General features: G+C 40.4%; 1 pseudogene; it reads left to right on the plus strand.

The window, feature by feature from the left end:
- Window positions 1-14,454: 14,454 nt before the first annotated feature.
- LOC143657523 (tetratricopeptide repeat protein 19, mitochondrial pseudogene) lies at window positions 14,455-15,027 on the plus strand (annotated as a pseudogene).
- Window positions 15,028-25,822: the final 10,795 nt, after the last annotated feature.

The raw sequence follows: 25,822 nt of genomic DNA on the forward strand, positions 1-25,822 counted from the left end.
ACAGGTGATATCTATATAATGCATAAGGATAACCTCCAGGATAACCTCTCAACTCTGTTTGAAATCTCTCAGCCTTTGATGCTTTATTTTATCTAATTTCTCTCCCCCTTTTTGGTCAAGAAGTTTTTCTCAATACTTTGATGCTGAGTCCTAGCTCATTCTAGGATTTCTGTCCCATGTTGCCAGGAAGGTTTACACCCCTGGGAGTTATGTCCCATGTAGAGAGGGGAGGGCAGTGAGTTTGCTTGTCATGTTGGCTGAGAGAGGCCACATCTGAGCAACATGAGAGGTTCTGTGGAGGTGACTCTTTTTTTTTTTAAATTAATTAACGGAAAAAAGAAATTAACCCAACATTTAGAAATCATACCATTCTACATATGCAATCAGTAATTCTTAACATCATCACATAGATGCATGATCATTGTTTCTTAGTACATTTGCATTGGTTTAGAAGAACTAGCAACACAACAGAAAAAGATATAGAATGTTAATATAGAGAAAAAAATAAAAGTAATAATAACATTAAAAAAAAAAACAAGCCTATAGTTCAGATGCAGCTTCATTCAGTGTTTTAACATGATTACTTTACAATTAGGTATTATTGTGCTGTGCATTTTTGAGTTTTTGTATCTAGTCCTGTTGCACAGTCTGTATCCCTTAAGCTCCAATTACCCATTATCTTACCCTGTTTCTAACTCCTGCTGGACTCTGTTACCAATGACATATTCCAAGTTTATTCTCGAATGTCGGTTCACATCAGTGGGACCATACAGTATTTGTCCTTTAGTTTTTGGCTGGATTCACTCAGCATAATGTTCTCTAGGTCCATCCATGTTATTACATGCTTCATAAGTTTATTCTGTCTTAAAGCTGCATAATATTCCATCGTATGTATATACCACAGTTTGTTTAGCCACTCTTCTGTTGATGGACATCTTGGATGTTTCCATCTCTTTGCAATTGTAAATAACGCTGCTATAAACATTGGTGTGCGAATGTCCGCCTGCGTCATTGCCCTCAAGTCCTTTGAGTGGATACCCAGCAATGGTGTTGCTGGGTCGTATGGCAATTCTATATTCAGCTTTTTGAGGAACCACCAAACTGCCTTCCACAGTGGTTGCACCATTTGACATTCCCACCAACAGTGGATAAGTGTGCCTCTTTCTCCGCATCCTCTCCAGCACTTGTCATTTTCTGTTTTGTTGATAATGGCCATTCTGGTGGGTGTGAGATGATATCTCATTGTGGTTTTGATTTGCATTTCTCTAATGGCCAGGGACATTGAGCATCTCTTCATGTGCCTTTTGGCCATTTGTATTTCCTCTTCTGGTAGGTGTCTGTTCAAGTCTTTTCCCCATTTTGTAATTGGGTTGGCTGTCTTTTTGTTGTTGAGTTGAACAATCTCTTTATAAATTCTGGATACTAGATCTTTATCTGATATGTCATTTCCAAATATTGTCTCCCATTGTGTAGGCTGTCTTTCTACTTTCTTGATGAAGTTCTTTGATGCACAAAAGTGTTTAATTTTGAGGAGCTCCCATTTATTTATTTCCTTCTTCAGTGCTCTTGCTTTAGGTTTAAGGTCCATAAAACCGCCTCCAATTGTAAGATTCATAAGATATCTCCCTACATTTTCCTCTAACTGTTTTATGGTCTTAGACCTAATGTTTAGATCTTTGATCCATTTTGAGTTAACTTTTGTATAGGGTGTGAGAGATGGGTCTTCTTTCATTCTTTTGCATATGGATATCCAGTTCTCTAGGCACCATTTATTGAAGAGACTGTTCTGTCCCAGGTGAGTTGGCGTGACTGCCTTATCAAAGATCAAATGTCCATAGATGAGAGGGTCTATATCTGAGCACTCTATTCGATTCCATTGGTCGATATATCTATCTTTATGCCAATACCATGCTGTTTTGACCACTGTGGCTTCATAATATGCCTTAAAGTCAGGCAGCGTGAGACCTCCAGCTTCGTTTTTTTCCTCAAGATATTTTTAGCAATTCGGGGCACCTGCCCTACCAGATAAATTTGCTTATTGGTTTTTCTATTTCTGAAAAATAAGTTGTTGGGATTTTGATTGGTATTGCATTGAATCTGTAAATCAATTTAGGTAGGATTGACATCTTAACTATATTTGGTCTTCCAATCCATGAACACAGTATGCCCTTCCATCTATTTAGGTCTTCTGAGATTTCTTTTAACAGTTTTTTGTAGTTTTCTTTATATAGGTTTTTTGTCTCTTTAGTTAAATTTATTCCTAGGTATTTTATTCTTTTAGTTGCAATTGTAAATGGGATTCATTTCTTGATTTCCCCCTCAGCTTGTTCATTACTAGTGTATAGAAATGCTACAGATTTTTGAATGTTGATCTTGTAACCTGCTACTTTGCTGTACTCATTTATTAGCTCTAGTAGTTTTGTTGTGGATTTTTCCTGGGTTTCGACGTATAGTATCATATTGTCTGTAAACAATGATAGTTTTACCTCTTCCTTTCCAATTTTGATGCCTTGTATTTCTTTTTCTTGTCTAATTGCTCTGGCTAGAACCTCCAACACAATGTTGAATAATAGTGGTGATAGTGGACATCCTTGTCTTGTTCCTGATCTTAGGGGGAAAGTTTTCAATTTTTCCCCATGGAGGATGATATTAGCTGTGGGTTTTTCATATATTCCCTCTATCATTTTAAGGAAGTTCCCTTGTATTCCTATCTTTTGAAGTGTTTTCAACAGGAAAGGATGTTGAATCTTGTCAAATGCCTTCTCTGCATCAATTGAGATGATCATGTGATTTTTCTGCTTTGATTTGTTGATATGGTGTATTACATTAATTGATTTTCTTATGTTGAACCATCCTTGCATACCTGAGGTGAATCCTACTTGGGCATGATGCATAATTCTTTTAATGCATTGTTGGATACGATTTGCTAGAATTTTATTGAGGATTTTTGCATCTATATTCATTAGAGAGATTGATCTGTAGTTTTCTTTTTTTGTAATATCTTTGCCTGGTTTTGGTATGAGGGTGATGTTGGCTTCGTAGAATGAATTAGGTAGTTTTCCCTCCACTTCGATTTTTTTGAAGAGTTTGAGGAGAGTTGGTACTAATTCTTTCTGGAATGTTTGATAGAATTCACATGTGAAGCCGTCTGGTCCTGGACTTTTCTTTTTAGGAAGCTTTTGAATGACTGATTCAATTTCTTTACTTGTGATTGGTTTGTTGAGGTCATCTATTTCTTCTTGAGTCAAAGTTGGTTGTTCATGTCTTTCCAAGAACCCGTCCATTTCATCTAAATTGTTGTATTTATTAGCCTAAAGTTGTTCATAGTATCCTGTTATTACCTCCTTTATTTCTGTGAGGTCAGTAGTTATGTCTCCTCATCCATTTCTGATCTTATTTATTTGCATCCTCTCTCTTCTTCCTTTTGTCAATCTTGCTAAGGGCCCATCAATCTTATTGATTTTCTCATAGAACCAACTTCTGGTCTTATTGATTTTCTCTATTGTTTTCATGTTTTCAATTTCATTTATTTCTGCTCTAATCTTTGTTATTTCTTTCCTTTTGCTTGCTTTGGGATTAGTTTGCTGTTCTTTCTCCAGTTCTTCCAAGTGGACAGTTAATTCCTGAATTTTTGCCTTTTCTTCTTTTCTGATATAGGCATTTAGGGCAATAAATTTCCCTCTTAACACTGCCTTTGCTGTGTCCCATAAGTTTTGATATGTTGTGTTTTCATTTTCATTCGCCTCGAGGTATTTACTAATTTCTCTTGCAATTTCTTCTTTGACCCACTCGTTGTTTAAGAGTGTGTTGTTGAGCCTCCATGTATTTGTGAATTTTCTGGCACTCTGCCTATTATTGATTTCCAACTTCATTCCTTTATGATCCGAGAAAGTGTTGTGTATGATTTCAATCTTTTTAAATTTGTTAAAACTTGCTTTGTGACCCAGCATATTGTCTATCTTTGAGAATGATCCATGAGCACTTGAGAAAAAGGTGTATCCTGCTGTTGTGGGATGTAATGTCCTATAAATGTCTTAAGTCTAGCTCATTTATAGTAATATTCAGATTCTCTATTTCTTTATTGATCCTCTGTCTAGATGTTCTGTCCATTGATGAGAGTGGTGAATTGAAGTCTCCAACTATTATGATATATGTGTCTATTTCCCTTTTCAGTGTTTGCAGTGTATTCCTCACGTATTTTGGGGCATTCTGGTTCGGTGCATAAATATTTATGATTGTTATGTCTTCTTGTTTAATTGTTCCTTTTATTAGTAGATAGTGTCCTTCTTTGTCTCTTTTAACTGTTTTACATTTGAAGTCTAATTTGTTGGATATTAGTATAGACACTCCTGCTCTTTTCTGGTTGTTATTTGCATGAAATATCTTTTCCCAGCCTTTCACTTTCAACCTATGTTTATCTTTGGGTCTAAGATGTGTTTCCTGTAGACAGCATATAGAAGGATCCTGTTTTTTAATCCATTCTGCTAGCCTATGTCTTTTGATTGGGGAATTCAGTCCATTAATATTTAGTGTTATTACTGTTTGGATAATATTTTCCTCTAATATTTTGCCTTTTGTATTATATATATCATATCTGACTTTCCTTCTTTCTACACTCTTCTCCATACCTCTCCCTTCTGTCTTTTCATATCTGACTCTAGTGCTCCCTTTAGTATTTCTTGAGAGCTGGTCTCTTGGTCACAAATTCTCTCAGTGACTTTTTGTCTGAGAATGTTTTAATTTCTCCCTCATTTTTGAAGGATAATTTTGCTGGATATAGGAGTCTTGGTTGGCAGTTTTTCACTTTAAGTAATTTAAATATATCATCCCACTGTCTTCTAGCTTCCATGGTTTCTGCTGAGAAATCTACACATAGTCTTATTGGGTTTCCCTTGTATGTGATGGATTGTTTTTCTCTTGCTGCTTTCAAGATCCTCTCTTTCTCTTTGACACATGACATTCTGACTAGTAAGTGTCTTGGAGTATGTCTATTTGGATCTATTCTCTTTGGAGTATGCTGCACTTCTTGGATCTGTAATTTTAGGTCTTTCATAAGAGTTGGGAAATTTTCAGTGATAATTTCATCCATTAGTTTTTCTCCTCCTTTTCCCTTCTCTTCTCCTTCTGGGACACCCACAACACGTATATTTGTGCGCTTCATATTGTCCTTGAGTTCCCTGATACCCTGTTCAAATTTTTCCATTCTTTTCCCGATAGTTTCTGTTTCTTTTTGGAATTCAGATGTTCCATCCTCCAAATCACTAATTCTATCTTCTGTCTCTTTAAATCTATCATTGTAGGTATCCATTGTTTTTTCCATCTTTTCTACTTTATCCTTCACTTCCATAAGTTCTGTGATTTGTTTTTTCAGTTTTTCTATTTCTTATTTTTGTTCAGCCCATGTCTTCTTCATGTCCTCTCTCAATTTATCGATTTTGTTTTTGAAGAGGTTTTCCATTTCTGTTCGTATATTCAGCATTAGTTGTCTCAGCTCCTGTATCTCATTTGAACTATTGGTTTGTTCCTTTGACTGGGCCATATTTTCAATTTTCTGAGCGTGATCCGTTATCTTCTGCTGGCGTCTGGGCATTTAGTCAGATTTCCCTGGGTGTTGGACCCAACAGGTTGAAAGATTTTTCTGTGAAATCTCTGGGTTCTGTTTTTCTTATCCTGCCCAGTAGGTGGCGCTCATGGCACACGTTTCTCTGCGGGTCCCACCAGTAAAAGGTGCTGTGGGTCTTTTAACTTTGGAAAACTCTCACCATGGGGGGGGGGGGTTCACCAGCCAAAGTGGCTTGGAAGAGTGCCAGCAGGCCCGGGGGTCCGAACGCGGGGAGGGTCACCGGTCGCCACAGCCCGAGAGAGCGCCCGTCCGAATTTCCTAGTCAGCCCAGGGCACCAAGCGTGGTGGGAGGGCGCCAGCCGCTGCGGCCTGGGAGAGTGCACCGTTCCCAGCCAAACCGGGGATTCACGTGTTTGGAAGGGAACCCCCCAGTCACCGTTCTCCGTGGCCTGGGGATTTCCAATCCAATTCTCTCAGTTGGTCCGGGGGGCTGCGTGTGGTGGGTGCGCCAGCCGCTGCGGCTTGAGGGGACCGCCTGCCCAATTCTGCCAGCTGGCCCGGGAAGGAGGAAGGGAGGGACTCCGGCAGCTTGCCACCCCGCCCGGGGAAGCCCGCGCCCGTCGGCGATCTCACTGGAGCGGGTTCTCCCAACCAGTCAGCCATTCCAGGATGGGGTACGCTGTCTTTTTTATCTCTGTCATGGCTCTGGGAGCTGTTCTGTATCATTTCTACTCCCCTTGTAGCTGTTCTGGAGGAGGAAAGGTGAGGATGGCAAGGCTGTCGAGGACGGTGGCGGAGGAGACAGTGAAGGTGGAAGAGGGCACGGTGGTGGTTGGAGAGCCGCTGGAGTAGGAGGAGAAAGGGAAGAATAAGATGGCAGATGGAGAGCCGCCGGAGCAGAAGGGGGAAGAGGAATGCTAGATGGCGGCAGGAGCGCCGGTGGAGAAAGAGGGAGAGGAGGGCTAGATGGCAGCAGGAGCACCCGCAGAGAAGGGGGAAGAGGAGGGCTAGATGGCGGCAGGAGCACCCGCGGAGAAGGGGGAAGAGGAGGGCTAGATGGTGGTGGGAGCGCTGGCAGAGAAAGAGGAAGAGGAGGGGTAGATGGCGGCAGGAGCGCCGGCAGAGAAGGAGGAAGAAGAGGGCTAGATGGCGGCAGGAGCGCCGGCGGAGAAGGGGGAAGAGGAGGGCTAGATGGCGGCAGGAGCACCACTGGTGGAGAAAGAGGAAGAGGAGGGCTAGATGATGGCGGGAGCGCCAGCGGAGAAAGAGGAAGAGGAGGGCTCGACGGCGGCGGGAGTGCCGGCGGAGGAGTGGAGGTGACTCTTAAGCCTAATTTTAAGTAGGTTTAGCTTATTCTTTCTGGGGATAAGTTTCATATGAACATACCCCAAGATTGAGAGCTCAGTCTATTGCTTTGGTTGTCTCCACTGCTTGTGAGAATATCAGGAATTCTCCATATAGGGAAGGTGAATTTCCCCCCTTATCACCATTCCCCCAAGGGGACTTTGCCAAAACTTTCTTATTCACTGTTCAAATCACTCTGGGATTTATCCAGGGCATCAGTTTGGACAAACCTACAACATCTAATGCCTTACTCAACTCCATGTACTTAGGGTGTTCAATTAAACTGTCCACATAAGTTATATTTGGAAATGCACAAATCAAAATATATATTTTGTACCCAGTAAACATTTTTTGCTTTCGTCTCACACATAAGTTAAAGTTTTAAAATATAAATTACCATCTATTTTCAATACCCTGCAATATTGACATTACTTTGTTCTTCCTCATGCAAAACATTTCTAAATTTGTACATTTAGTCACTATAATTGTACACTCTAGGCATTCCTAGATTATACCATCTCAGTCTTTATCATGTCTCTCCTTCTGATTTCATTTGTGCCCCCACCCCTCTTCCCTCTATCATTTTCACATTCAGCTTCATTCAGTGTACTGATATTATTGTATTACAGTTAGGTAGTATTGTGCTATCCATTTCTGAACTTTTATAATCAGTCTTGTTTCACAATCTGTATCCCTTCAGCTCCAATTCCCTAATATCTACCCTATTTCTATTTCCTGATGGTCTCTATTCTTAACTGAAATTCTCCAAGTTCATTTACTAACATTAGTTCATATCAGTGAGACCATACAATATTTGTCTTTTTGTTTCTGGCTAATCCCACTCAGCATAGTGTCCCCAAGGTCCATCCATGTTGTTAGATACTTCATAACTTTATTCTGTTTTACAGCTGCATAATATTCCAATGTATGTATATACCACAGCTTGTTTAGCCACTCATCTGTTGATGGACATTTGTGCTGTTTCCATCTCTTGGCAATTGCAAATAATGCTGCTATAAACATAGGCATGCAAATGTCCATTTGTGTCCTTGCCCTCATGTCCTCTGAGTAGATACCTAGTAATGGTATTGCCAGATCATATGGCAATTGTATACTTAGCTTCCTGATGAATTGCCAAACTGCCTTCCACAGTGGTTGTTTACATTCCCATCAACAGTGGATAAGTGTGCCTCTTTCTCCACATCCTCTCCAGCACCTGTTGTTTTTTGTTTTATTGCTAATGACCATTCTGGTGGGTATGAGATGATATCTTATTGTGGTTTTGACCTGATTTCCCTAATATCCAGTGAAGTTGAGCATCTTTTCATGTACCTTTTAGTCATTTGTATTTCCTCTTCTGGGAAGTGTCTACTCATGTCTTTTGCCCATTTTGTAATTGGGTTGCTTGTCTTTTTGTTGTTAAATTGAACAATCTCTTTATATATTCTGGATACTAGACCCTTATCTGATACATTGTTTCCAAATATTGCCTCCCATTGCGTAGGCTGTCTTTTTACTTTCTTGACAAATTTCTTTGATGCACAAAAGTGTTTAATTTTGAGGAGTTCCCATTTCTTTCTTCCTTTCTTCAATGTTCATGCTTTGGGTGTAAGATCTAGGAAACCACCTCCTATTATAAGATTTATAACAATTTCCCTACATTTTCTTTGAAATGTTTTATGGTCCTAAATCTAATGTATAGGTCTTTGATCCATTTTAAGTTAATTTTTGTATAGGGTGTGAGATATGGATCCTCTTTCATTCTTTTGCATGTGGATATCCAGTTCTGTAGGCACCATTTATTGAAGAGACTGTTCTGTCCCAGGTGAGTTGGCTTGACTGCCTTACCAAAGATCAATTGTCCATAGATGAGAGGGTCTATATCTGAGCACTCTATTTGATTCCATTGGTCAGTATATCTATCTCTATGCCAGTACTGTTTTGACCACTGTAGCTTCATAATACACCTTAAAGTTGGGTAGTGTGAGACCTCTGCCTTCATTTTTCTTTTTCAGAATATTTTTAGCCATTTGAGGCACACTTCCCTTCTAGATAAATTTGGTTGTTGGTTTTTCTATTTCTTCAAAGTAAGTTTTTGGGATTTTAATTGATATTGCATTGATTCTATAAATCAATTTAGGTAGAATTGACATCATAACTATATTTAGCTTTCCAGTTCATGAACATGGTATGCCCTTCCATTTATTTAGGTCCTCTGTAATTTCTTTTAGCAATTTCTTGTAGTTTTCTTTGTATATGTCTTTTGTATCCTTAGTTAAATTTATTCCCACATATTTTATTCTTTTGGTTGCAATTGTAAATGGAATTTTTTTTTCTTGACTTCCCCCTTAGATTGTTCATTACTAGTGTATAGAAACACTAGAGATTTTTGAGTGTTGATCTTGTAACCTACCACTTTGCTGTACTCATTTATTAGCTAGAATAGTTCTTCTGTGGATTTTTCAGGATTTTCAATGTATGATATCATATCATCTGCAAACAGTGAGAGTTTGACTTCTTCCTTTCCAATTTTGATGCCTTGTATTTCTTTTTCTTGTCTAGTAGCTCTGGATAGAACTTCCAACACAATGTTGAATAACAGTGATGATAGTGGACATCTTTGTCTTGTTCCTGATCTTAGGGGGAAAGTTTTCCGTTTTTCCCCATTGAGGATAATGTTAGCTGTGGATTTTTCATACATTGCCTTATCATATTGAGGAAGTTATCTTCTATTCCTATCCTTTGAAGTGTGTTTTCATCAGGAAAGGATGTTGGATTTTGTCAAATGCCTTTTCTGCATCCATTGAGATGATCATTTGGTTTTTCTGTTTTGATTTGTTGATATGGTGTATTACATTAATTGATTTTCTTATGTTGAACCATCCTTGCATACCTGAGATGAATCCTACTTGGTCATGGTGTATAATTCTTTTAATGTTTGCTGGATTGATTTACAAGAATTTTCTTGAGGAATTTTTGCATCTATATTCATTAGAAAGATTTGTCTGTAATTGTCTTTTCTTGTAATATCTTTGTCTGGCTTTTGTATGAGGGTGATGTTGGCTTCATAGAATGAGTTCGTAGCTTTCCTTCCTGTTCAATTTTTTTTTGAAGAATTTGAGTAGGATTGGCACTAATTCTTCCTTAAATGTTTGGTAGAATTCACATGTAAAGCCATCTGGTCCTGGACTTTTCCTTTTTGGGAGCTTCTTAATGACTAATTCAATTTCTTTACTGGTGATTGTTTTGTTAAAGTCGTCTATTTCTTCTCCAGTCAATGTTGGTTGTTCATGCCTTTCTAGGAAGTTGTCCATTTCTTCTACATTGTCTAGTTTATTAATATAAAGTTGTTCATAGTATCTTCTCATTACTTTTTTATTTCTGCAGGGTCAGTGGTTATGTCTCCTCTTCCACTTCTGGTTTTATTTATTTGCATCCTCTCTCTTCTTCTTTTTGTCAGTCTCACTAAGGGTCCATCAATCTTATTGATTTTCTCATGGAACCAACTTCTGGTTTTGTTGATTTACTTGATGGTTTTCACGTTCTCAATTTCATTTATTTCTGCTCTAATCCTCATCATTTCTTTTCTTTTGTCTGTTTTGGGATTAGTTTGCTGTTCTTTCTCTAGTTATTCCATGTGTATAGCTAATTCCTTGATTTTTGCTCTTTCTTCTTTTTTAATATTGGCATTTAAGGCAACAAATTTCCCTCTTAGCACTGCCTTTACTGTGCTTTCATTTTCATTTTGATATCTTGTGCTTTCATTTTCATTTGCCTCGAGATGCTCACTAATGTCTCTTGTAATTTCCTCCTTGACCCACTGGTTGTTTAAGAATGTGTTGTCTAGCCTCCATATATTTTGAATTTTCTAGCCCTCTGCCTATTTTTGATTTCCAACTTCATTCCTTTATGATCTGAGAAAGTGTTTTGTGTGATTTTAATCTTTTTAAATTTATTCAGATTTGCTTTGTGAACCAGCATATGGTCTATCTTTCAGAATGATCCATAGCACTTGAGAAAAATGTGTATCCTACTGTTATAGGGTGTAATGTTCTATAAATGCCTGTTAAATCTAGCTCATTTATTGTATTATTCAAATTCTCTGTTTCTTTATTGATGCTCTGCCTAGATCTTCTGTCCATTGATGAGAGTGGGGAATTGAGTCTCCAACTGTTATGATAGATGTGTCTATTTCTCTTTTCAGTGTTTACCTCATATATTTTGGAGCACTCTGGCTTGGTGCATAAATAATTATTTATACACTTATCTTGACTCAGTTATACAATTATAAACAAGTGCAACCTGTAAAGCTTGAAAATTGTATTCTTCGTTACTTGCACACATTTGTGAGATAGTGTTAGGTTTATGGTTATACTTAACATTACTGTTACTGTTTTCATAACATATGTTTTTCTAATCTCTAGATCTTTTTTTGATAAACATGTTTTTTTTTGAAAATTTAGTCAACATACGTAATAGATTTATAAACTTCAATAGAAGAATATAAATTTTAAAATCACTTTGAATGCCATCTCTGTAAAAGTGATTTTCCCAGGATGCCTAACCCAGCATTTTAATTTATAAAGGTTCAATAAGCTGAAACTGTGTGCACTTCTCCCACAACAAGTTTACTGTAAGGGTTATTATAACACAAACTGCAGAAGGAAAAGAACTTTGTTATTTTTCCTCTTGGCAGAGGAAAAAGTTCTCAATGAATTATGAGACCATCCATGACACAATGAAAAGCTGCACTAATGAGTTCAGATTATTAGTAATAGATGATGCTGGTGTGAAAAACTTCTATATTGTAGAGCCGCTATAAATAATATCCACCATTAGTGTCTGCATTATCTGCTAGAGGGTTAATTAACATGTGGTAGAATGAGGACTTAAGCAAGGTATAATGTGACATAGCTTTTCTTACTATGAACAAAGTGCAGTCTAGTTAGGAGAAAACCAACTAGACTCTAAAATCACATACACCTTAAAGACAAAACTCCTTACCACATATGAATATAAAATATTTAATTTAAAAATGTCGATACTATAATATATAAAATAGCTATTATAAATGCACAGTGTATTCTATAGCTGCCTTTTTTAAAGGAAACTGTAAATGGTTAAGACTTGTGTCTTCACTCTTGAAAAAGCCACTATCTGTCACAGTGATATGGTCATACTTAAGAACCCCAACTGTTAAACACTTGGATCAGGTCATAACTAGTTTTTTTGTAAAAGGACTTGTGTTAGTTAGATTCAGTTGTCAACTTGGCCAGGTGAGCATACCTAGTTTTGTTGCTGCGGACATAAGCCAATGGTACGTGAACCTCATCTGTTGCTAATTACATCTGCAGTCAGCTAGGAGGCGTGTCTGCTGCAATGAGTGATGTTTGACTTAATTGGCTGGTGCTTAAATGAGAGAATGTAATGTAGCACAGCCTAAGCAGCTCGACATTCCTCATCTCAGCACTTGCAGCTCAGCCCAGGCCTTTGGAGATGCAGAAAGAAGTCACCCCGGGGAAAGTTGTTGGAACCCAGGGGCCTGGAAAGAATACCAGCAGAGACCATCCTGTGCCTTCCACGTAAGAAAGAACCTCAGTGGAAAGTTAGCTGCATTTCCTCTGAAGAATTAACAAAATGAATCCCCTTTTATTAAAAGCCAATCCATCTCTGGAATGTTGCATTCTGGCAGCTAGCAAACCAGAACAGGACCCAATATACATTTATCAATTTTAGTACCTTAATAGCTACCCAACAAGTCAGTAACATACAGAAACATCCATCATGAGAAGAAAGAAACATCACCTACACCTTTTACATATTAGCATCCTGTCACTCCCAAGTAACAGTTTTCATATCACTGAGGTCTGTGAACAGTCACTTGCCATTCATCCTGAGTGAAAGATGGAATGACTTAAATAAAAATGTAACGTTTTATAAACAATTTCTTACAAAAGAAATCATAAATTAAAACCAAAGTATTTTACAGAATTTACTACAAAATGTCACAAAAACTGCCTTCTCTTAAGCTCTCTCTCAGTATCCAACAAGACAACTGGATGTCTTTGGACATGATGGTAACTCTCTTCACATAGATGACACACAGACTGGTATCTTCAAATAAACCCACCAGGTACACTTCACTAGCAATGGCCATGCTCTGAAACCTCAAGTCCATTTTGAAATCCTGGGAGATCTACTTCACCCACCTCTGGAAAGGCAACTTCCAGATCAGACACTCGGTGGACTTCTGGTAGCAATGAAACTCTCGAAGCGCAATCACTCCTGGCCTGTAACAAAGGGTATTTTTCACCCTGCCAGTAGAGGGGCTGCTTTTCTGAGCAGCCTTGGTGGCCTGTTTGCAGGGGGTTTACCCACCAGTGGATTTACAGGCAGTCTGCTTGGTTCAAGCCATTTTCCTCTACCCAAAGCTGAAGCTTTAGACTGCTTCTTTGACTGATGAGCCACTCCAATGAACAGCCACAGCCAACAACAAAAATTACTTCAATGATCAACCAAGCCACTCTGTGCTCCCTCTAAGTCTTTTTTTAAAAAAATATTTTTACTGCCACATTTTCACACATATATAATCCATGCATGGTATACAATCAATGGCTCACAATATAATCACATAGTTGTGCATTCATCACCATGATCATTTTTTAGAACATTTGCATCACTCCAGAAAAAGAAATAAAAAGAAAAAAATAATTCATACATACCATACCCCTTACCCCGCCCTCTCACTGAGCACTAGCATTTGCAATTTATTTTCCTATTATCCCCCTATTATTTTTTATCCATACATTTTACTCATAAGTCCATACCCAGGATAAAAGGGGCACCAGACACAAGGTTTTCACAATCAGACAGTCACATTGTAAAGATTACATCTTGGCGGCATCTGGGAAGTCCAGCCAGGCCTGCAGTGTGCAGAAGGCATAGCAGGAGCATGTACTGGGTGCTGAACCAGGGTCTGGGTCCAGGTCTCCTGCAGGCCACTGACTGGTAGTGCTGCAGCTACTTGGCGCTCATGTCTCCACCACCTGCAGGAGGCCCGCACCCCATGGTGGAGGTGCTGTCACCCTGAGTTACACCCCAAGGGCCAGGCCCAGGCCTGCTGCCACTGCTGGCAGTGCTCATCTGGTTCTGGAAGACTGCTGTGGGCCAGGAGGAGGAGCAGGAGCAGCAGGGAGTGGGCGGTGACATGGCCCTGGATACAGCAGAAGAGGCAGAGGGTGAGATCATCAGTTGCTGAAATGAGCCAAGTTGAACATCATGAAAGATGAGCTTGAATGGTGTGAGCAGACTTTGCATGGAATTCTTCATCTGCCTATCAGAGTAAGAACAAGTTGACCATCATCTACACTTGTGACTTGAAAGGCAGTGCAGCCAATAAAATCTCCCTGAAGGGGCAGGCCATGGTGGCTCAGCAGGCTGAGTTCTCACCTGTCATGCCAGAGACCCATGTTTGATTCCCGGTCCCTGCCCATGCAAAAAAGAATAAAAAAAAAAAAAGGAAATCTCCCTGAAGCTGGCTGGTATCTATGCTCCTCAGCAATGAATACTGCATTTCAACTCAAGAGGGAAAAATTGAAAGAGAAGAGGAATTAGCAGAAGACATTATATCAGAGGAAGAGAAAGCCAATCCCCACCTCCTCCTGGGCATATGCTTGGACATCTATGCCCACTACCTTCTCTTCTGCAAGAGGTGTTCTCAGGCATAGAAGATGTATGAAAAAGCTTTACAGATTTCTGTAAAGAAGAAATACAAGGAGAAAGACACCCACAGACCATCATGCTGATGAGTGAGCTGTCCACAACCCTGGAAACCCAACACTGGGAACCCAACCATGAAAGCCTGACCTGGGCTTCCCTCACTTAAATGAGACCTACACATATATGGAAGGGGCATCAGACCTGGCAAGACAGATATAAGGCCCTGAACTAAACACAGTGGTAAGCAATCAAGCTGCAATTGTGATTACAGGGAGAACAATATGCACAAACAAGAAAGGTCTTCCAGAAAGCACTGAAGCAAGCAAAGCTGAAATGAGGTTTCTGTAAAACATATCAGGAAAGAGTTGGCTGAGCTGTCAAAAACAAGGCCTTTGATTTAATTTTATTATGCTCCAAATGCATTTTTGTTTTAAGAAGAGTAACTTCCAGTAACCTAGAGGAATAGCATGATAGCTGTTTATCCTCAGTGGCACCCAAATCAAGGACTTAAAGTATTCTATCCATGGTATTGACATTTCCTCAACTTATCCTTGGTGAAGAACAATTTGTATAGATTCTACCCCTTTTATTTTTTAAGGAAAAAGACTTTTACCTTCTGCCACCAACTGATATTGACTTCTGATGATTGTATGTGAAGCAATGTTTTCAGTTGTTAACATCTGGCTGAGAGCAGTCCATGCTGGTCTAGACATAACTCAATTCAGATGGACTAGCAGCTTTCCTCTGGGTATCTGGGTATCTGTGGGATGATGATCTAGCCTGGCAAATCTATCACAAGATTTTGGTCCATTGATTTGCTGCCCTCTCTTCTTTTTATCAATATCTGGCAGACCAGAGCTACCTGCCTCATCGTAAAGGTGGAGTATGGTGAGTTGTTTGTCTTGTAATCCACTTATTTCATTCATGAAGCCAGAGTGGGATTTTACTATGCATAAAGAAGGAAAACTGATATCTTTATTGCCTCCATCATGAAGTTTTAAAATGAAAATTAGACCCTGAAAATATACCACCATATGATTATTTTAAAAATGAACTGCATGCTTTTTTAAATGTATCTAGTTTTAACAATGATTAAAAAAGAAAGAAAAGGAATGATTTAAACCCTTGTTTTTCATGGCTATCTGAGCAATTCACATTCCCGTGCAATTTAGGTCACACAGCAAGGAATCACCTAGTAGCTCTTTAGAGATAAACATGGTCTGGCTGCATGTAGATCTTCCAAGTCAGGACAGGCCCTGCAATAATAGTATTTAGAACCTTTCCAATAATACTGTGGGCCACCAGTGCAGTGGAAGCTCTGCTGCCCTGGATTTTACCCCTGGCTTTTTGGTTTTGGATTTTAATATCCTCATCTGTAAAGTGGAAAATGACTGAGATTCTCTCTTAGCTATGGGAGAAGGTATTTGAGCTTATGATTTTATATGAATAGACTGCTATTGAAATGGTTTCATCACACTGCCTCAAAATATATGTTCTTACCTCAGCAGTCTTGCAAATAGTCATTTACCTAGGGAAAAGGTAGTTTTGCATGTATCACTAAGGAGCACTGCTTTTGGGGCTGAGTGGACTGAGATGGTGATATTTTTGGTTCCTTTTGTACACAATGGAAGAATACTTTCATAATAAACTAGAGACTGTACCACCACTACCACCACAAGTTAGATATTTATATAGTAATCTTCAAGAATCAAGGCTACTGGAACACAGCTCAACAGTTTCAGGTACTTCCTGAAACTCCAGCCACTCCAGTACACTATAAACTAAAAAGGGATATCTATATAATGCATAAGAATAATCTCCAGGATAACCCCAAGACTTTATTTGAAAACTCCAAGGTACTGAAACTTTTTGTCTCATTTCTCTCTCCCCATTTTTGGTCAAGAAGACTTTCTCAATCCCATGATGCTGGGTCCCAGTTCATCCCAGGAGTACTGTTTCACATTGCCAGAGAGATTTATATCACTGGGAGTCATGTCCACATAGTGAGGAGGGTAGTAAGTTCACCTGCCAAGTTGGCTTAGAGAAAGAGGCCATATGAGCAACAAAAGAGGTTCTCTGGGGGTGACTCTTTGGCATAATTTTAAGTAGGCTTAGCCAATCCTTTGTGGGGGTTAAGTTTCATATGAACAAACCCACAGTCCTTTGTGGGGTTAAGTTTCATGTGAACAAATCCCAAGACAGGGGCTCAACCTATAGCTTTGGTTGTCCACACTGCTTGTGAGAATATCAAGAATTCAACTTGGGGAAGTTGAATTTTCCCCCTTTTGAGTTGTGAGGATCTTGATGGAGAAGGACTAGAATGCTTTGAACAAACTGTTGGTACAAATGTGGACTCTAAAGATACCTCTGGCAAGTCTCTAGACATACATGAGGTACATTATTGCAAACTGGAAGGAAGGTGTTTTAGTTTGCTAGCTGCTGAAATACAACATACCATAAACAGCATGGTATTTAAAAGGGGGAATTTAAGAAGTTGCAAGTTCACAGTTTTTAGTTCATGGAAATGTCCCAATTAAGGCAAGTCTGTAGAAATGCCAATCTAAGGCATCCAGGAAAAGATACCTTGGTTCAAGAAGGCTGATGAGGTTCAGGATTTCTCTCTCAGCTGGAAGGGCACCTGATGAATATGGTGATGTCTTCTAGTTTCCTCCCCAGGCCTTTTGCTTCATGAAGCTCCCCAGGGACATTCTCCTTCTTTATCTCCAAAAGTCACTGCGTGGTGAACTCTGGTTCTGTCATCATTCTGTGCTGCTCTCTCCTCATTCTCAAAAGGAACTCTCTCTGAAATGTCTCCTTTTTTATAGGATTCCAGTAAACTAATCAAGTTCCATGTAGAATAGGTGGAGACATGTCTCCATCTAATCAAGTTGAATACCTACATCTCCATGGAGATAACCTAATCAAGTTTCCAATCTATACTACTGAGTAGGGATTAAGAGGAAATCATTGCTCTCACAAGGTTGATTAGGATTAAAATATGGCTTTTCTAAGGTGCATAAGTCCTTTCAAACCAGCACAGAAGGCAATCTTGTTTTAAAATGGCAGATAACCTGGCAAAATTGACTAGTGGCTTTGGTTGAAAGGCAGATTTTCAAAGCCATGAATTTGGATATTTAGCAGAAGAGATTTCCAAATTAAATGTGGAACGTGCAGCCTGGTTTCTCCTTGCAGCTTATAGTGAAATGTGACAGAAGAGATAAGCTGAGAACTGAACCCTTGGGTACAAAGAAGCCAGAAGTTGATGCTCTGGAAAATTCTGGGCTTCCAGGAAGGGAGACCCCAGAGAATAGTACTACATGTGAGGACTGAACCAAATGTGGAACCTGTCAGCCATTTCAGAAAAAGCCAAGATTGGAAATGGAGTTATGCAGGAAGGATTTGTGGAAACTCCTGCTGTCTGATGGGCATGATTTTTGCTTACTACGTAGAAAGCCAACAAGAGTGATGTGGGACCTGTATAAATAGACCTAATGTCAGTCTGGACAGGGGGGTTCAGAAAAGGGACAATGTATAGGTAAAACATCTTCAGAGGCAGAACCATGGAGGCTGGGGTCTGAAGTCAAGCACCCTCAGGCTAGAAGAGTGGAACTACCTAAGCATTTAGAGAGTGTGAGTTTGCTCTGAAGGCAGAGGATGGGCCTTCCACCTCATTGCAGTGGAAGAGTGGTGCCCCCTCAGGTCTTGGAGAGGGTGGAGCACATTCCTGGGAGGTTGGGGAGAGACTGGTTGCCATCACATGGAGGGGTTGAGCATGTGCCCCAGAGAAGGCAGAGAGCCTGGGTGCAGCTCCAATCCTTGGAGAGGGTGGAGCAAAATAGAAGATGGTCTCCCCAATGTCCCCCAAGTTTGCATTCGCAGAGAGGCAGGCCTCTGCATAGGCTCTTTGAAAGGGTTGGATTGCCACTTTCTAAAGCCCTGAAGATAAATGACTCCCAGATTTGAAACTTAATGGAGTTTTAGGAACTATTATGGGTCCAGTGACCCCCCGTTTACCTTCCAATTTTTTTCCCTATGGAAATGGGAATATGTATTATGTGACTGTCCCTCCTTTGTGTGTTGGCAATAGATAAACTTGTTCTGAGGTTTACAGGTCCGGAGCCAGGGGAGAATTTTATCTTAGGAAAGACCATGCCTGCAACTAACTTTGATGAGACTTTGTACTCGTTTTAACCTTGTATTGTATTTGTATTGTTACTGAAATGGTTTAAGGATTTCTGATATTGTGATGGAATGAATGCATTTTGCATACAGGAAAATCTGTCTTTTTTAGGGTTAAGAGGGTGGGATGTGCTGGTTTGAAAAGATTTATGTACCCTTGAAAAGCCATGTTTTAATCCTGATCCAATCTGGTGGGGGCAATGTTTCTTTAATCCCTATTCAATAATGTAGGATGGAATATTTTGATTAAATTATATCCATAAAGATGTGACTTACCCAATTATATTAACCTTGGATTAGAGAGAAATGTGACTCCACCCATTCCAGGTGGGTCTTGATTACTTTACAGGAATTCTTTAAAAGAGGAAATATTTTGGAGAGAGCCTGAGAATGACAAAAGCCAGAACCCATGAAGCCAGAAACCTCTGGAGATGAAAACTCCCCTAGGGGAGTTTCATCAAACAAGAAACAGGAGAGAAAGCTAGCAGGTATTGCCATGTTTGCCGTGTGCCTTTCCAGTTGAGGGAAAAACCCTGAGCATCATCAGCCTTCTTGAACCAAGGTATCTTTCCCTGGATACCTTAGAATGGACATTTCTGTAGACTTGCTTTAATTGGGACATTTTCACTACTTTAGAACTGTAAACTTGCAACTTAATAAATTCCCCTTTTAAAAAGCCATTCTGTTTCTGGTATATTACATTCCAGCAGCTAGCAAACCAGAACAGAAGGCTACTGGAACACAACTCAACAATATCAGGTAATTCCCTCTAGACACTCCAAAGCACCATAAACTAAAAAGGGATATCTATATAATGCATAACAATAACCTCCATGATAATATCTTGACTTTATTTGAAATTTCTCAGCCACTGAAACTTCATTTTGTCTCATTTATCCTTTCTCCCTTAGGATCAAGACTTTCTCAATTCCTTGATGCCAGGTCCTGACTCATCCCATGAGTTCTGTCCCATGTTGCCAGGGAGATTTACACCCCAGGGAGTCATACCCCATATCATGGGGGAGGGAAGTAAATTCAGTTGCTTGTCAGCTTAGAGAGAGAGGCCACATCTGAGCAGCAAAAGAAGTTCTCTGGGGGTAACTCTCAGGCATAATTTTAAGTAGGCTTAGTCTACCCTTTGCAGAAGTAAGTTTCATAGGGGCAAACCCCAGGATCAAAGGTTCTGCTTATTGGTTTGGTTGTCTCCACTGCTTGTGAGAATAGCAGTAATTGCCCAAATGGGGAAGTTGAATATGTCCTCCTTTATCCCCAGTGCCCCAAGGGAAACTTGCAAATACTTCTTTATTCACTGCCCAAATTGCTCTGGGATATATTAGGGTATCACACTAACCCAAACAGCCAAGAAGATCTCATGTCCTATTCAAGATTCCATATACTTATGGTCTTCAACTAAACTGACCATACAAGTTAAATTTGGTAATGTGGTACCCAAAATATAAATTTTGCACCAAATCAACATCTCTCCCTTCAGTCTCACACAGAAGTTAAAGTTTTAAAATATGGATGATATCATCCTTTACCCAGTCTTCTGATTTACCTTAGTCCTATCCAGATCAGCTTCATTCATATCTCTACTCGAAGTCAGACCCCCTTTTCAACTTTTTAAATAGTTCCTATATGGGGTACTGCTGACTTTCATAGCTTCAGAGTGGTAATTCTGAGTGTCTGGTGTCACATCAAAATCTGAAGTTTCTGGGAATGACCAGGATATAAACAAAGAGCTCAGTATCTCAGAATTTAGGAGTAACAGTTACAACTCTTGAATATATCTGAGTTTTACTTTGTCCTTTCCGATTTGGATGACTTTTATTTCTTTTTCTTGTCTAACTGCTCTGGCTAGAACTTCCAGCACAATGTTGAATAATAATGATGACAGTGGGCATCCTTGTCTTCTTCCTGATCTTAGAGGGAAAGATTTCAGTCTTTTCCTATTGAAGATTATGTTAGCTGTGGGTTTTTCATATATTCCCTTTATCATGTTGAGGAATTTCCTTTCTATTCCTATCCTTTGAAGTGTTTTCCTCAAGAAAGGATGTTGAATTTTGTCAAATGCATTTTCTGCATCAATCAAGATGATCATGTGTTGTTCTCTGCCCATGTTGGAGGATGAGTGGCTTTGTGTTCACACCCTCTTGCTGTGTGTGTTTGTGTGGCGATTGAGGAGCGTACTGCCCTCCAAGAAGAAGCGAGTTCAAAAATGACTGTCCTGTCAAAAGAAGGGTGCCTCTTGCACCTTCTCAACCCAGTTTTCTTGTGAACCATGCTTTCATAGTTTCTGGGACTGTTATTTGCAAGGGGTGAGTCCCACACCCCAGACTCCTTCACTCAGTTACTTTAGGTGGAGTCTGCTCGGGATGTGAACAGAAGAGAGCAAAATGTGCATGAATAGACCATGCACAGGGGCCCCCACTCCCTCCTTGAGTCCCTCCTCCTTTTCCTGTGGATAATGTATAGTCGCAGGGGGCATGTGAGTACCTGTTCCCTTGATCAACCAAAGTCCGATTTCTTTCCCTTTCTGGTTTCCTCAAGAATACTTCAGGGATATTTTTAAAATTAGAAGACAAGTTTTATGTATATATAAAATCTTGCTTTTCCTATGTGTTTTACTGAAAATAAACATGGCCTACCAAAATGCTGCTGTTTGTGAATTGTTGCCATTAAGCACTACTTGGCTTAGAGTAAGTTATTGTTTGAGGTTCTATCAAGTATAAAACCATGTGTGAATGAAATCTTGTTTTTCCATTGTTGTCTGGAAATAATACATTACTGGTCCTTGGAGGATCTGAATTTTTATCCCATCCCACAATTCTTTTTCTGACCATTAAGATAATTTAAATGTGTGAATATTCTCTACCATCAATTCTACTGATTATGAAGTGCCTGTAATTTCAAATGCCCCTGAAAACAACCAGGATCTGGGCCTTTTTGCTATGTTTAACAACTACATTTGTTTTGCACTTTCACATGATTTTATTTGCTCTTGCAATTACCTAGTGAGAGTACCATTATTATTTTCATTTTACAAAATGAGGAAACTGAAGCTGAGTTATACAGTTTACTACGGTCACAAAATTGTGTCATTAAAATCTGGGATTTTTACATTCCAAATGCTGTCTTCTCTACCACACAGGGCTTAAGGTGCTTTATTTAAGATGCACTGATACAGCAGTTTTTTTAATGAACTGGACAAATTAGAGGACATCTTTCATTACCAAAGAACATAGCCTTCCATACTGCCAATTAGACAGTGAGCACCTGTAGTTTCATCAGTCAACATGTCACCCAAGATTGCATACCCTGCAACATAAAGCTGCCTCTCACTTGTGGTAGGTGGATTGGGTCCCAGCAGCTCTTGGCACTCTGCAACAGCTGCTGCAATGGAAAGTGGAGAATACCATTGTTGTGGGGCTCGTCAAAAGAGAGACCACACAATTCAAAACTGCAAGCCAATTTGGTGTCTTTATTAGTTGGCCAGTGACTGCCTCAGAAACCCTCAAGAAGGAAGATTCAGAAAGCAGCACCGTAGGGCTTGCAGGGTGGGCTTATAAAGGCTGAAACCGCAAGCTTATTCACAGAAGCAGAGAAGTGGCATTAGTTTCACAAACCCACATCCTGGTTTTTCAGCCGTAAGCAAGCAGGCTTATCTGCAGAAGCAAAAGTGCTACTAGCTTTTGCAAAAACATGTTTGTGTGATTCCCACATCCTGGCCACATTACCAGGTGTTCTTCATGGGCCTGGGGAGGATTTTCCACTCGGCTGGGGTTGAACACTTGATCCCTTACATTCCCCACCGGTTTTTAGGAAAGAATTGAATCATCGTTTACGGATCTTGTTCTTGTGTGGGGATGTGGTGATAGTGGGTTCGCAAGACCAGTAATTTTACTGCTTCTATTATTTTTTTTATTATATGCTGTCAGACAGCTTATTATATAGGGTCCAAATATTAAACCTAATAATATGAGAATTAGGAGTCCTGTTATGGTGGTTAAGAGTGTGGTTAGCCATGGGGACCAGGAAAACACATTTTCATATCAGTTGGTTTCATTTTTTCAGCGTTCCTCCTGCTCTCGTAACCTACCATGAACTAGGGATAGACTACAACCTGGTGAGGGTTTTTCCCCCTGACCCCCACCAGGGATATCAGGAGGACCCAGAGGGGTTTCTGCAAAGTCTTATCTTTAGTGGATCCTCAGTTTGCTGGATGGTCCATTTTCTGGGGAGCTGGTTTGGGGCAGCCTTCTTGACCTGGGTGTGACGAATCCAGTGTCGTTTCCCACAACTTTTATTGCTGTCAGGGTTGTGAGGATCACTGTCAGGGGTCCCGTCCACCGGGCCTCCAAGGTGGCTGCCTGATGCTTTTAATCCAGACTAGATGTCTGGGCTGCACCTGAAATAGATCTTTGTTAGGTGCAGGATTTGTTGGTCCTGGATGAGCTGCCTTCACCAGTTCCTGGGTATTCTGGGTGGCAGATTACAAGGCCTGTAATGATTTTAGAAGAGAATGGTTATTTAATTCAGCTATTTTCTCTTTCCCCAATTTAGGAATTAGTGGGGGTGGTTGCCCAAACATGATTTCATATGGGGTAATTCCCTTAACATAGGGAGTACATCTAGTTCTTAGGAGGGCAAATGGAAGGAGACTCACCCAGTTTTCACCAGTCTCGAGCTTTAGTTTATTCAAAGTTTCTTTTATTGTTCTATTCATTCTCTCAACTTGCCATGAACTCTGTGGCCTATAAATACAATGTAATTTCCTTTTGATATTTAATATTTTTGCTAGCAATTGGGTAATTTGGGTGATGAACGCCAGCCCATTGTCAGACCCCATTGCAGGTGGGAAGCCAAATCAGGGGACAATTTTAGTAACTAGTTTTTTTACTACTATTTGTGCTGTCTTGGTTTTGGTAGGGAATGCCTCAGTCCATCCAGAGAAGATGTTGATGAAAACCAGCAGGTATTTGTATCCATATGGACCAGGTAGTATTTCTGTGAAGTCTATTTCCCACTGTTCTCCTGGGGCTTGTCTCCTCAGCCTGGTTCCTTGGGGCATCTCCTTCCCTTGGCCAGAATTTACCTGGGTGCAGATGTGGCATCTGGATGATATCTGCCAGGCTTGTTGTTGCAGTTGGGGAATGTAGTAATCTCTCTGTAAGAGCTCAGTTAGTTTCATACTGCCCAGGTGTGTACTTTGGTGAGCCTGGGCAACCAAACTGTGCCCCAGGTGTTCTGGCACCAAGATTCTCCCATCTGGGAGGATTTTCCAACCATCCAGATCTGTTTTAGTGCTCAAAGTTTTGCTCAGTTTAATTTCTTCCGTGGTATGATTTGGAAGACTCAGCAGTACCTGTTCTGGTAAAACAGGAAATATCTGCAGTGTCCTCACTGGGTTTTAGTAATGTTTCTACTGGATGTGGGGTCACTATTTGTAAGTCCTGCCCCAGAGTTAATTTGGATGCTTCTTTAACCAAAATAGCAGTGGTGGCAATGGCCCGGAGGCAGTTTGGCCATCCATCTGCTACAGGCAGGCAATCGGCCTTTTCACGGTCCTAATATTTGGGTTAGGACCCCTTTTGCTATTCCCTGGGCCTCAGCAATATGCAGTTGAAAGGGTTTTGACAGGTCAGGCAAGATTAAGGCAAGAGTGCTTACAATCACCTGTTTCAGCATTTTAAAAGCCTTTTGCTCAGTTTCAGTCCAGGTTAGAGCTTCCTCCTTACCCCTTGTGCTACTGTACAAGGGTCTTGCTATATCTGCAAACCCAGGAATCCAGAGCTGGCAACATCCAGCTGCCCCTAAGAACTCCCATACCTGCCTCTTCATTTTTGGTTGTGGTATCCTGTTGGATAGTTTCAATCCTGTTGGAAGAAAGAGCTCTTTTTCCCCCTTCTAATTTATACCCTAAGTATGTTGCTGAACTGGTGCACAGTTGGGCCTTTTTGGCAGAAACCTGATAGCCCAACCGGGCTAATTCCAGTAACAAGCCTTCGGTTGCCTCTTTGTAGTCTGTCAGGTTATCAGCTGCCAGTAAAAGGTCATCCACATATTCTAGGAGGGTTATTTCTGGATGTTTTTGTCTAAAGCTGACCAAATCTTGACTTAAGGTTTCATCAAACAGTGTGGGGGAATTTTTAAAACCCTGTGGCAACCGGCTGTAGGGAGTTGTCCAGAGAACTCCCCCTCTGGGTCAATCCATTCAAAAGCAAAAATGGGTTGACTTACCTCAGCCAGGGGAATTGAAAAGAAGGCATCCTTTAAGTCCAGAACAGTATAAACCTGTTGGCTGGGAGGTAACAGGCTCAGGAGTATATATGGGTTAGGCACAGTAGGGTGAATGGTTTCAACTCTTTTGTTCACTTCCCGGAGGTCTTGTACTGGCTGGTAATCCTTGGTCCCGGCTTTTTGGACTGGGAGAAGGGGGGTGTTTCAGGCCGAATGGCAGGGGACTAGGATGCCTGCCTCTAGGAGTCTTTTGATATGGACTGCAATGCCTCTTTTAGCCTTTAAGCTTATTGGATATTGTCAGACTCTGATGGATGTGGTGGTGCTAGTCATCTGGACAACAATGGGGGGCTGGTGGGAGGCTAATCCTGGTAGCTTAGTTTCTGCCCATATGCCCAGTATTTTTTCTTTAAATTCCCACAGGTACGGGCCTGGGGCTGGCAGTGCCACCTCCTCAGTAAGTAAATATTCTTCCAATAAAAATGGCAAGTGAGGAGGATTGCCAAGGGGTTGGTATTGAAGGAGAGCTCAGCCGAATCATTTCTGGAAGAGATGGTGGCCTGTAATTTTTGGAGAAAGTCCTTTCCCAAAAGCGGGTATGGACACTCTGGCATCACAAGAAGTGAGTGGGTGACAGTTCCTTCCCCAAGGTTAGTGATCCTAGTCTTTGTCCATGGGTAAGATTTTGTCTTTCCCATTGCTCTCTGTATGGGGATTTTTTTCCTTAGATATGGGTCCTTCTGCCTGCTGGAGGATGAAGAAGGGTGCCCCAGTATC

This window comes from Tamandua tetradactyla, chromosome 2 (genome assembly GCF_023851605.1).
Source record: "Tamandua tetradactyla isolate mTamTet1 chromosome 2, mTamTet1.pri, whole genome shotgun sequence".
Taxonomy (NCBI): Eukaryota; Metazoa; Chordata; class Mammalia; order Pilosa; family Myrmecophagidae; genus Tamandua; species Tamandua tetradactyla.